The sequence below is a fragment of the Arachis stenosperma genome, chromosome 9 (assembly GCF_014773155.1).
Source record: "Arachis stenosperma cultivar V10309 chromosome 9, arast.V10309.gnm1.PFL2, whole genome shotgun sequence".
NCBI classification, from domain to species: Eukaryota; Viridiplantae; Streptophyta; class Magnoliopsida; order Fabales; family Fabaceae; genus Arachis; species Arachis stenosperma.
In genome coordinates, this window is record NC_080385.1 from 43131186 (window position 1) to 43143778 (window position 12593).

Here is a 12593-nt window from a genome sequence, read left to right on the forward strand (position 1 = left end):
CTTCTCACATCCTTCTATGGAGTACCACTCCTTCTCAATGCACAATTCGAACCTTATCTAAGTAAAGTTTGAATTCTTCTTCTCCTTCTTCTTTCTATTTCTTTTTTCCTCTGACACCTCAAGGAATCTCTATACTGTGACATAGAGGATTCCACTTTTTTTTTTGTTCTCTTCTCTTTCATATGAGCAGGAGCAGAGACAAAGGCATTCTTGTTGAAGCTGACCCTGAACCCGAAAGGATCTTAAAGAGAAAGCTAAGAGAAGCCAAAGCACAATTCTCTTTAGAGGACCTGACCGAATTCTTCAAAGAAGAAGAAGACATGGCAGCTGAAAACAACAATAATGCAAACAATGCAAGGAAGGTGCTGGGTGACTTTACTGCACCTACTCCTGATTTTTATGGGAGAAGCATCTCTATCCCTGCCATTGGAGCAAACAACTTTGAGCTTAAGCCTCAATTAGTTTCTCTAATGCAACAGAATTGCAAGTTCCATGGACTTCCAATGGAAGATCCTCATCAGTTTTTAGCTGAATTCTTGCAAATCTGTGACACAGTCAAGACTAATGGGGTAGACCCTGAGGTCTATAGACTGATGCTATTCCCTTTTGCTGTAAGAGACAGAGCTAGGATATGGTTGGACTCTCAACCTAAAGAAAGCCTGGACTCTTGGGAAAAGCTAGTCAATGCCTTCTTGGCAAAATTCTTTCCACCACAAAGATGGAGTAAGCTTAGAATGGAGGTCCAAACCTTCAGACAGAATGATGGAGAATCCCTCTATGAAGCTTGGGAAAGATACAAACAATTAATCAGAAGATGTCCCTCAGACATGCTTTCTGAATGGAGCATCATAGGTATTTTCTATGATGGTCTCTCTGAACTATCCAAGATGTCTTTGGATAGCTCTGCTGGAGGATCTCTTCATCTGAAGAAGACGCCTGCAGAAGCTCAAGAATTGATTGAAATGGTTGCAAATAACCAATTCATGTACACTTCTGAAAGGAATCCTGTGAACAATGGGACTAGTCAGAAGAAAGGAGTTCTTGAGATTGACACTCTGAACGCCATTTTGGCTCAGAATAAGATATTGACTCAACAAGTCAATTTGATTTCTCAAAGTCTGTCTGGAATGCAAAATGCACCAAACAGTACTAAGGATGCTTCATCTGAGGAAGAAGCTTATGATCCTGAGAACCCTTCCATGGAAGAGGTGAATTACCTAGGAGAACCCTATGGAAACACCTATAATTCTTCATGGAGAAATCACCCAAATCTCTCATGGAAGAATCAAGAGAGACCTCAACAAGGTTTCAATAACAATAACGGTGGAAGAAACAGGTTTAGCAATAGCAAGCCTTTTCCATCATCTTCTCAGCAACAGACAGAGAGTTCTAAGCAGAATACTTCTGACTTAGCAACAATGGTCTCTGATCTAATAAAGACCACTCAAAGTTTCATGAATGAAACAAGGTCCTCCATCAGAAATTTGGAAGGACAAGTGGGTCAGCTGAGCAAGAAAGTTACTGAACTCCCTCCTAGTACTCTCACAAGTAATACAGAAGAAAATCCAAAAGGAGAGTGCAAAGCCATAACCATGGCCGAATTTGGAGAGGAAAGGGAGGAAGTGAACGCCACTGAGGAAGACCTCAATGGGCGTGCACTAGCCTCCAATGAGTTCCCCAATGAGGAACCATGGGAATCTGAGGCTCAAAATGAGACCATAGAGATTCCATTGGATTTACTTCTGCCTTTCATGAGCTCTGATGAGTATTCTTCCTCTGAAGAGGATGAGTATGTCACTGAGGAGCAAGTTGCTAAATACCTTGGAGCAATCATGAAGCTAAATGACAAGTTATTTGGAAATGAGACTTGGGAGGATGAACCTCCTTTGCTCACCAAAGAACTGGATGACTTGTCTAGGCAGAAATTACCTCAAAAGAGACAAGATCCTGGGAAGTTTTCCATACCTTGTACCATAGGCACCATGACCTTCAAGAAGGCTCTATGTGACTTAGGGTCAAGTGTGAACCTCATGCCTCTCTCAGTAATGGAGAAGCTAAGGATCTTTGAGGTACAAGCTGCAAGAATCTCATTAGAGATGGCAGACAACTCAAGGAAACAAGCTCATGGACTTGTAGAGAATGTTTTGGTAAAGGTTGAAGACCATTACATTCCTACTGATTTCATAGTCCTAGAGACTGGGAAATGCATGGATGAATCCATCATCCTTGGCAGACCCTTCCTAGCCACAGCAAAGGCTGTGATTGATGTTGATGGAGGTGAACTGATCATTCAAGTGAATGGAGAATCCTTTGTGTTTAAGGCTCAAGGATATCCCTCTGTCACCATAGAGATGAAGCATGAAGAGCTTCTCTCAAATCAGAGACAAGCAGAGCCCCCACAGTCACACTCTAAGTTTGGTGTTGGGAGGCCACAACCAAACTCTAAGTTTGGTGTTGGGAGGTTCCAACATTGCTCTGAGTATCTGTGAGGCTCCATGCGAGCCCTCTGTCAAGCTACTGACATTAAAGAAGCGCTTGTTGGGAGGCAACCCAATGATTATATTTATATATTTTCTTTTGTTATTTTATGTTTTTTGTAGGTTGATGATCATAAGAAGTCACAAAATCCATTGAAAAAGCAAAAACAGAATGAAAAACAGGAAGAAAAACAGCACACCCTGGAGGAAGATGCTGCTGGCGTTCAAACGCCAGTAAGCCTAGCAGTTGGGCGTTTAACGCCCAGTCTGGCACCATTCTGGGCGTTTAACGCCAGAAAGGGGCACCAGACTGGCGTTAAACGCCAGAAAAGGGCAAGAACCTGGCGTTAAACGCCAGGAATGGGCATCAGCCCGGCGTTTAACGCCAAAAATGGGTCAAAACGTGATTTTTGATGCCATTTGGTGCAGGGATGACTTTTCCTTGACACCTTAGGATCTGTGGACCCCACAGGATCCCCACCAACCCCACCACTCTCTCTTCTTCTTCACCCATTCACCAATCACCTCTACCAATCTCCCTCTCCTCCATTTCTTCTTCTTCTACTCTTTTCTTTCTTCTTTTGCTCGAGGACGAGCAAACCTTTTAAGTTTGGTGTGGTAAAAGCATTGCTTTTTGTTTTTCCATAACCATTTATGGCATCCAAAGCCGGTTCAACTGAGAAGGCATGACCTCAAGCCCATCACTAAGAAAAGGATGGAGCAAACAAGAGACCCCTCTCATCAAGAGATCCCTGAGATACCTCAAGGGATGCACTTTCCTCCACAAGACCATTGGGAGCAAATTAACACCTCCCTAGGAGAGTTGAGTTCCAATATGGGACAACTAAGGGTGGAGCATCAAGAACACTCCATCATCATTAGAGAAGATCAAAGAATCATGAGAGAGGAGCAACAAAGACAAGGAAGAGACATTGAGGAGCTCAAGAACTCCATAAGACCTTCAAGAGGAAGAACAAGCCGCCATCACTAAGGTGGACCCGTTCTTTAATCTCCTTGTTCTTTGCCTTTCTGTTTTTTCGAAAATTATGCTTTATGTTTATCTATGTTTGTGTCTTATGATCATTAGTGTCTTAGTGTCTATGCCTTAAAGTTATGAATGTCCTATGAATCCATCACCTCTCTTAAATGAAAACTGTTTTTATCACAAAAGAACAAGAAGTACAGGATTTCAAATCCATCTTTAAAACTAGCTTAATTAGTTTGATGTGGTGACAATACTTTTTGTTTTCTGAATGTATGCTTGAACAGTGCATATGTCTTTAGAATTTGTTGTTCATGAATGTTAAAATTGTTGGCTCTTGAAAGAATGATGAAAAAGGAGACATGTTACTGAGGATCTGAAAAATCATAAAAATGATTCTTGAAGCAAGAAAAAGCAGTGAATATAAAAAAAAAGAAAAGAAGCAAACGAAAAAAAAATAAAAAAAAGAGGAGAAAAACGAAAAAAATTGATGAAAAAGAAAGAAATAAAGTTGTGATCCAAGGCAATAAGAGTGTGCTTAAGAACCCTGGGCACCTCTAATTGGGGACTTTAGCAAAGCTAAGTCACAATCTAAAAAGGTTCACCCAATTATGTGTCTGTGGCATGTACGTATCCGGTGGTAATACTGGAAGACAGAGTGCTTTGGGCCACAGCCAAGACTCAATAAGTAGCTGTGTTCAAGAATCATCATACTTAACTAGGAGAATCAATAACACTATCTGGATTCTGAGTTCCTAAAGAAGCCAATCATTCTGAACCTCAGAGGATAAAGTGAGATGCCAAAACTGTTTGGAGGCAAAAAGCTACTAGTCCCGCTCATCTAATTTGGAGCTAAGTTTCATTGATAATTTGGAGTCTATAGTATATTCTCTTCTTTTTATCTTATTTGATTTTCAGTTGCTTGAGGACAAGCAACAATTTAAGTTTGGTGTTGTGATGAGCGGATAATTTGTATACTTTTTGGCATTGTTTTTAGTATGTTTTTAGTAGTTTGAGTTGAGTTTTTAGTATATTTTTCTTAGTTTTTAGTTAAAATTCACTTTTCTGGACTTTACTATGAGTTTGTGTGTTTTTCTGTGATTTCAGGTATTTTCTGGCTGAAATTGAGGGACCTGAGCAAAAATCTGATTCAGAGACTGAAAAGGACTGCAGATGCTGTTGGATTCTGACCTCCCTGCACTCGAAGTGGATTTTCTGGAGCTACAGAAGCCCAATTGGCGCGCTCTCAACGACGTTGGAAAGTAGACATCCTGGGCTTTCCAGCAATATATGATAGTCCATACTTTGCCTAAGATTTGATGGCCCAAACCGGCGTTCAAAGTTACCTACAGAAATCCCAGCGTTAAACGCCGGAACTGGCACCTAAATGGGAGTTAAACGCCCAAACTGGCACCAAAATGGGAGTTAAACGCCAAGAAGAGTCTCTACACGAAAATTACTTCATTGCTCAGCCCAAGCACACACCAAGTGGGCCCGGAAGTGGATTTTTATGTCATTTACTCACCTTTGTACACCTTAGGCTACTAGTTTTCTATATATAGGACCTTTTACTATTGTATTTTCATCTTGGTTCTTCTGGTTCCCTCTTTGGGGCCGAAACCAATGATCACTTTTGTTCTTATATATTTTCAACGGTGGAGTTTCTACACACCATAGATTAAGGTGTGGAGCTCTGCTGTACCTCGAGTATTAATGCAATTACTAATGTTATTCTATTCAACTCCGCTTGTTCTTTTACCAAGATATCACTTGTTCTTCAATTTGATGAATGTGATGATCCGTGACACTCATCACCATTCTCACCCATGAACAAGGTGGCTGACAACCATTCTTGTTCTACAAGCATCTGAGGCTTAGTGAATATCTCTTGGATTCCTGATTGCATGATGCATGGTTGATCGCCTGACAACCGAGTGCTCGCCTGACAAACGAGCCAACCATTCCGTGAGATCAGAGTCTTCGTGGTATAGGCAAGAACTGATGGCGGCATTCAAGAGAATCCGGAAGGTCTAACCTTGTCTGTGGTATTCTGAGTAGGATTCAATGATTGAATGACTGTGACGTGCTTCAAACCTGTAACCTACTGGGCGTTAGTGACAGACGCAAAAGAGTGATTCTATTCCGGTAGGGGAGGGAACCAAACCGGTGATTGGCAGTACTGTGACAGAGTGCGTGCATTAGCTTTCACTGCGCGGATGGGAGGTAGCTGCTGACAACAGTGAAACCCTACATGAGCTTGCCATGGAAAGGAGTAAGAAGGATTGGATGAAGACAGTAGGAAAGCAGAGAGACGGAAGGGAAGGCATCTTCATACGCTTGTCTGAAGCTCTTACACCACTGATATACATAAGTATCACTATCTTTATCTTTATATTATTTTCGTTCATCATCATATACAATTGAGTTTGCCTGACTAAGATTTACAAGATGACCATAGCTTGCTTCATACCACCAATCTCCGTGGGATCGACCCTTACTCACGTAAGGTATTACTTGGACGACCCAGTGCACTTGCTGGTTAGTTGTGCGAAGTTGTAGTGATCACAATTTCGTGCACCAGCACGCGTTCATATGTGAGAATGATGATGAGTGTCACAGATCATCACATTCATCATGTTGAAGTGCAGTGAATATCTTAGAATAAGAACAAGCCGAATTGAATAGAAGAATAATAGTAATTGCATTAATACTCGAGGAACAGCAGAGCTTCACACCTTAATCTATGGTGTGTAGAAACTCCACCGTTGAAAATACATAAGTGATAGAGGTCCAGGCATGGCCGAATAGCCAGCCCCCATGAAGGTCTAAAATCACAAACACTAATTAAAGATCCATCAAAAGACAAGACGCTTAGTACAATAGTAAAAAGTTCTATTTATACTAAACTAGCTACTAGGGTTTACAGAAATAAGTCTAAGTGCAGAAATCCACTTCCGGGGCCAACTTTGGTGTGTGCTTGAGCTGAGCTTGAGCTTTACATGTGCAGAGGCTTCTTTTGGGGTTAAACGCCAAGTTGTAACGTGTTTTTGGCGTTTAACTCCGGTTTGTGACGTGTTTCTGGCGTTTTACTCCAGAATGCAGCATGGAACTGGCGTTGAACGCCAGTTTGTGTCATCTAAACTTTTATAAAGTATGAATTATTATATATTTCTAGAAATCCTTGCATGTCTACTTTCCAACGCAGTTGAGAGCGCGCCATTTGGAGTTCTGTGGCTCCAGAAAATCCATTTCGAGTGCAGGGAGGTCAGAATCCAACAACATCAGCAGTCCTTTTTCAGCCTGCATTAGATTTTTGCTAAGGTCCCTCAATTTCAGCCAGAAAATACCTAAAATCACAAAAAAACACACAAATTCATAGTAAAGTCTAGAAATGTGAATTTTTCATAAAAAATAATAAAAACATCCCTAAAAGTAGCTAGATCCTACTAAAAATTACCTAAAAACAATGCCAAAAAGAGTATAAATTATCTGCTCATCACAACACCAAACTTAAATTGTTGATTGTCCCCAAGCAACTGAAAATCAAATAGGATAAAAAGAAGAGAATATACTATAAATTCCAAAATATCAATGAAGCTTAGTTCTAATTAGATGAGCAGGACTAATAGCTTTTTGCTTCTAAACAGTTTTGGCATCTCACTTTATCCTTTGAAGTTTATAATGATTGGCATCTATAGGAACTCAAGTGTTATTAATTCTCCTAGTTAAGTATGTTGATTCTTGAACACAGCTACTTTATGAGTCTTGGCCGTGGCCCTAAGCACTTTGTTTTCCAGTATTACCACCGGATACATAAATGCCACAGACACATGACTGGATGAACCTTTTCAGATTGTGACTCAGCTTTGCTAGAGTCCTCAGTTAGAGGTGTCCAGAGCTCTTAAGCACACTCTTTTTGCTTTGGATCACGACTTTAACCACTCAGTCTCAAGCTTTTCACTTGGACCTGCATGCCACAAGCACATGGTTAGGGACAGCTTGATTTAGCCGCTTAGGCCTGTATTTTATTTCCTTTGGCCCTCCTATCCATTGATGATCAAAGCCTTGGATCTTTTTTACCCTTGCCTTTTGGTTTTAAGGGCTATTGTCTTTTTTTGCCTGCTTTTTTTTTCTTTTATATTTTTTTTCGCAAGCTTTGTTCTTCACTGCTTTTTCTTGCTTCAAGAATCAATTTTTTTGATTTTTCAAATCATCAATAACATTTCTCTTTTTCATCATTCTTTCAAGAGCCAACAATTTTAACATTCATAAATAACAAGATCAAAAATATGCACTGTTCAATCATTCATTCAGAAAACAAAAAGTATTATCACCACATCAATATAATTAAACTAATTTCAAGGACAATTTCGAAACTCATGTACTTCTTGTTCTTTTGTATTAGAAACATTTTTCATTTAAGAAAGGTGAAGGATTCATGGAATTATTCATAGCCTTAAGACATAGTTACTAAATACTAATGATCATGTAGTAAAGACACAAACATAGGCAAACATGAAGTTCATAACCCTAAAAACAGAGAGATAAGAACAATGAAGTTAAGGAATGAGTCCACCTTAGTGATGGTGGCGCTTTCTTCTTGAAGGACCAATGGTGTTCTTGAGCTCCTCTATGTCTCTTCCTTGCCTTTATTGCTCCTCCCTCATAGCTCTTTGATCTTCTCTAATCTCATTAAGAATGATGGAGTGCTCTTGGTGTTCCACCCTTAATTAGTTCATGTCATGACTCAATCCTTCTAGAGAAGTGTTGAGTTGTTCCCAATAGTTGTTTGGAGGAAAATGCATCCCTTGAGGCATCTCAGGGATTTCTTGATGATGAGCTTCCTCATGCGTCTCTTGAGATCCATGAATGGGCTCTCTTGTTTGCCCCATCCTTTTCTTAGTGATGGTCTTGTCCTCTTTAATGAGGATGTCTCCTTCTATGACAACTCCAGCAAAGTAGCATAGATGGCAAATGAGATGAGAAAAAGCTAGCCTTGCCAAGGTAGAAGGCTTTTCGGCTACTTTGTAGAGTTCTAGAGAGATGACTTCATGAACTTCTACTTCCTCTCCAATCATGATGCTATGGATCATGATGGCCCAATCCACAGTTACTTCGGATCGGTTGCTAGTGGGGATGATGGAGCATTGGATGAACTCCAACCATCCTCTAGCTACAGGCTTAAGGTTCAGTCTTCTCAATTGAACCGGCTTGCCTTTTTGAGTCTCTTTTCCATTGAGCTCCTTCCACACATATATCCATGAGGACTTGGTCCAACCTTTGATCAAAGTTGACCCTTCTAGTGTAGGGGCGTGCATCTTCTTGCATCATAGGCAAGTTGAATGCCAACCTTACATTTTCCGGACTGAAATCTAAGCATTTTCCTCGAACCATTGTAAGATAATTCTTTGGATTTGGGTTCATACTTTGATCATGGTTCCTAGCGATCCATGCATTGGCATAAAACTCTTGAACCATTAAGATTCTGACTTGTTGAATGGGGTTGGTGAGAACTTCCCAACCTCTTCTTCGGATCTCATGTCGGATCTTCAGATACTCATTTTTCTTGAGCATGAAAAGGACCTCAGGGATCACCTTTTTCTTGGCTACAACTTCATAGAAGTGGTCTTGATGGGCTTTTGAGATGAATCTCTCTATCTCTCATGACTCAGAGGTGGAAGCAATTGCCTTCCCTTTCTTCTTTCTTGAGGTTTCTCTGGCCTTAGGTGCCATCAATGGTTATGGAAAAACAAAAAAGCTATGCTTTTACCACACTAAACTTAGAATGTTGCTCGTCCTCGAGCAAAAGAAGAAAGAATAGATGAAGAAGAAGAAGAAGAGATGGAGGAGAGGGAGAGTGGTGTAGGTTTCGGCCAAGAGGGAGAAGAGAGGATAGTGTTGTGTGAAAATTAAGAAGGAAGGAGAGGTTTGTATAGTAGAGGGAGAGGGGTTTAGGTTCAGTCATTTAGGCTGGGTTTGGGTGGGAAAGAGATTTTGAATTTGAAGGTAGGTGGGGTTTATGGGGAAGAATGGATGGATGTGAGTGGTGAAGAGGTGATGGAGAAGAGTGATTGAGGTGATTGGTGAATGATGTTTGGGGAAGAGTGTTATGAAAAGGTGTGAGAGAGAGGGAGAAGGTAGGTGGGGATCCTGTGGGGTCCACAGATCCTGAAGTGATCCTGTGGGATACACAGATCCTGAGGTGTCAAGGTTTTCTCATCCCTACACCCTTAGGCATGTAAAACGCCCTCTGTATGCAATCCTAGCATTTAACGCCAGACTGATGCTTGTTTCTGGCATTAAATGCCCAAATGTAGCCTGTTTCTGGCATTTAATGCCAGACTAATGCTTGTTTCTGGCGTTAAACGCCAGCTTGGTGCTTGTTTCTGGCGTTTAACGCCAGCTTTCCTCAGCGTGCAATCCTGGCGTTTAAACGCCAGACCGCTGCTTATTTCTGGCGTTCAATGCTAGCTTCATGCTCTGTTCTGGCGTTAAACGCCAGCCAGATGCTCCTTACTAGCGTTTAAACGCCAGTAAGCTCTTCCTCCAGGGTGTGCTTTTTCTTCTGCTGTTTTTTATTCTGTTTTTAATTTTTGCAATTGTTTTGTAACTCCACATGATCATAAACCTAATAAAACATAAAAGAACAATAGAAATATAGATAAATAAAAATTGGGTTGCCTCCCAATAAGCACTTTTTTAATGTCAATAGCTTGACAGTGAGCTCTCATGGAGCTTCACAGATGTTCAGAGCATTGTTGGGACCCTCCAACACCAAACTTAGAGTTTGAATGTGGGGGTTCAACACCAAACTTAGAGTTTGGTTGTGGCCTTCCAACACTAAACTTAGAGTTTGACTGTGGGGGCTTTGTTTGACTCTGTATTGAGAGAAGCTTATCGTGCCTCTTTTCCATGGTTGCAGAGGAAGATCCTTGAGCTTTAAACACAAGGTAGTCCCCATTCAATTGAAGGACTAGCTCTCCTCTGTCAACATCAATCACAGCTCCTGCTGTGGCTAGGAAGGGTCTTCCAAGGATGATGCATTCATTCTCATCCTTTCCAGTGTCTAAGATTATGAAATCAGTAGGGATGTAAAGGTCTTTAACCTTCACTAACACGTCCTCTACTAATCCATAAGCTTGTTTTATTGACTTGTCTGCCACCTCTAATGAGATTCTTGCAGCTTGTACCTCAAAGATCCCCAACTTCTCCATTACAGAGAGTGGCATAAGATTTATACCTGACCCCAGGTCACATAGAGCCTTCTCAAAGATCATGGTGCCTATGGTACAGGGTATTAAGAATTTACCAGGATCTTGTTTCTTTTGAGGTAGAGTTTGCTAAACCCATGTATCTAGTTCACTAATGAGCAAGGGAGGTTCACCTTTCCAAGTCTCATTACCAAACAACTTGGCATTCAGCATCATGATGGCTCCTAGATATTGAGAAACTTGCTCTTCAGTTACATCTTTATTCTCTTCAGAGGAAGAATAGTTCTCAGAGCTCATAAATGGCAGAAAGAAGTTTAATAGAATCTCTATGGTCTCTATATGAGCCTCAAATTCCTTTAGGTCCCCAATAGGGAACTCCCTTCTGTTTGGAGGACGTCCCGTGAGGTCTTCCTCATTGGGATTCACGTCCTCCCCTTCCTCTTTGGATTCGGCCATATTGATAATATCAATGGCCTTGCACTCTCTTTTTTTATTCTCTTTTGTATTGCTTGGGAGAGTACTAGGAGGAGTTTCAGTGATTTTCTTACTCAGATGACCCACTTGTACCTCCAAATTTCTTATGGAGGACCTTGTTTCACTCATAAAACTTAAAGTGGCCTTAGACAGATCAGAGACTATATTTGCTTAGCTAGAGGGGCTCTGCTCATAATTCTCTGTCTGTTGCTGAGAAGATGATGGAAAAGGCTTGCTATTGCTAAACATGTTTCTTCTACCATTATTAAAGCATTGTTGGGGCTTTTGTTGATCCTTCCATGAGAAATTTGGATGATTTCTCCATGAGGAATTATAGGTGTTCCCATAGGGTTCACCCATGTAATTCACCTCTGCCATTGCAGGGTTCTCAGGTTCATAAGCTTCTTCTTCAGAAGATGCTTCTTTAGTACTGTTGGATGTATTTTGCCATCCATTTAGACTCTAAGAATTCATGTTGACTTGCTGAGTCAACATTTTGTTCTGAGCCAATATGGCATTCAGAGCATCAATTTCAAGAACTCCTTTCCTCGGAGGTGTCTCATTACTCACAGGATTTCTCTCAGAGGTGTACATGAATGGGTTATTTGCAACGATATCAATGAGTTCTTGAGCTTCTGCAGGCATTTTCTTTAGGTGAATGGATCCACCTGCAGAATGGTCTAGTAACATCTTAGAAAGCTCAGATAGACCATCATAGAATATATCTAAAATGGTCCACTCTGAAAGCATGCCAAAAGGACACTTTTTGGTCAATTGCTTGTATCTTTCCCAAGCTTCATAGAAGGATTCACCATCTTTTTGCTTGAAGGTATGAACATCCACTCTAAGCTTGCTCAGCTTTTGAGGAGGAAAGAACTTGGCCAAGAAGGCTGTGACCAGCTTATCCTAAGAGTCTAGGCTATCTTTAGGTTGTGAGTCCAACCATGTTCTAGCTTTGTGTCTTACAACAAAAGGAAAAAGCATGAGCCTGTAGACTTCAGGATCTACTCCATTAGTCTTAATAGTATCACAGATCTGTAAGAATTCAGTTAAGAACTGATAGAGATCTTTTGATTGAAGTCCATGAAACTTGCAGTTCTGTTGCTTAGAGCAACTAGTTGAGGCTTTAGCTCAAAATTGTTTGCTCCAATGGTAGGGATTGAGATGCTTCTTCTATAAAAATTAGAAGTAGGTGTAGTATAATCACCAAGCATCCTCCTTGCGCCTCCACCATTGTTATTGGGTTCGGCCATGTCTCCTTCTTTTTCGAGATTCTTTGTAAGGTTTTTTCTGGATTGTTGTGCTTTAGCTTCTCTTAGCTTCTTCTTCAGAGCCTTTTCAGGTTCAGGATCTGCTTCAACAAGAATGTCTTTGTCCTTGCTCCTGCTCATATGAAAAAGAAGAAAATAGAAAAGAAAGAAGAATCCTCTATGTCACAGTATAGAGATT

At 40.8% G+C, this 12593-nt stretch overlaps 2 non-coding genes across 2 annotated transcripts; one reads left to right on the top strand and one right to left on the bottom strand.

Annotated features, from left to right (window-relative positions):
- Positions 1-725: 725 nt before the first annotated feature.
- LOC130952195 (small nucleolar RNA R71) lies at positions 726-833 on the bottom strand. The gene has a single exon (XR_009074376.1). It is a non-coding gene; the product is annotated as a small nucleolar RNA R71 (small nucleolar RNA).
- An 11059-nt stretch (positions 834-11892) lies between these two features.
- LOC130953889 (small nucleolar RNA R71) lies at positions 11893-11996 on the top strand. Its single transcript, XR_009076050.1, has one exon. It is a non-coding gene; the product is annotated as a small nucleolar RNA R71 (small nucleolar RNA).
- Positions 11997-12593: the final 597 nt, after the last annotated feature.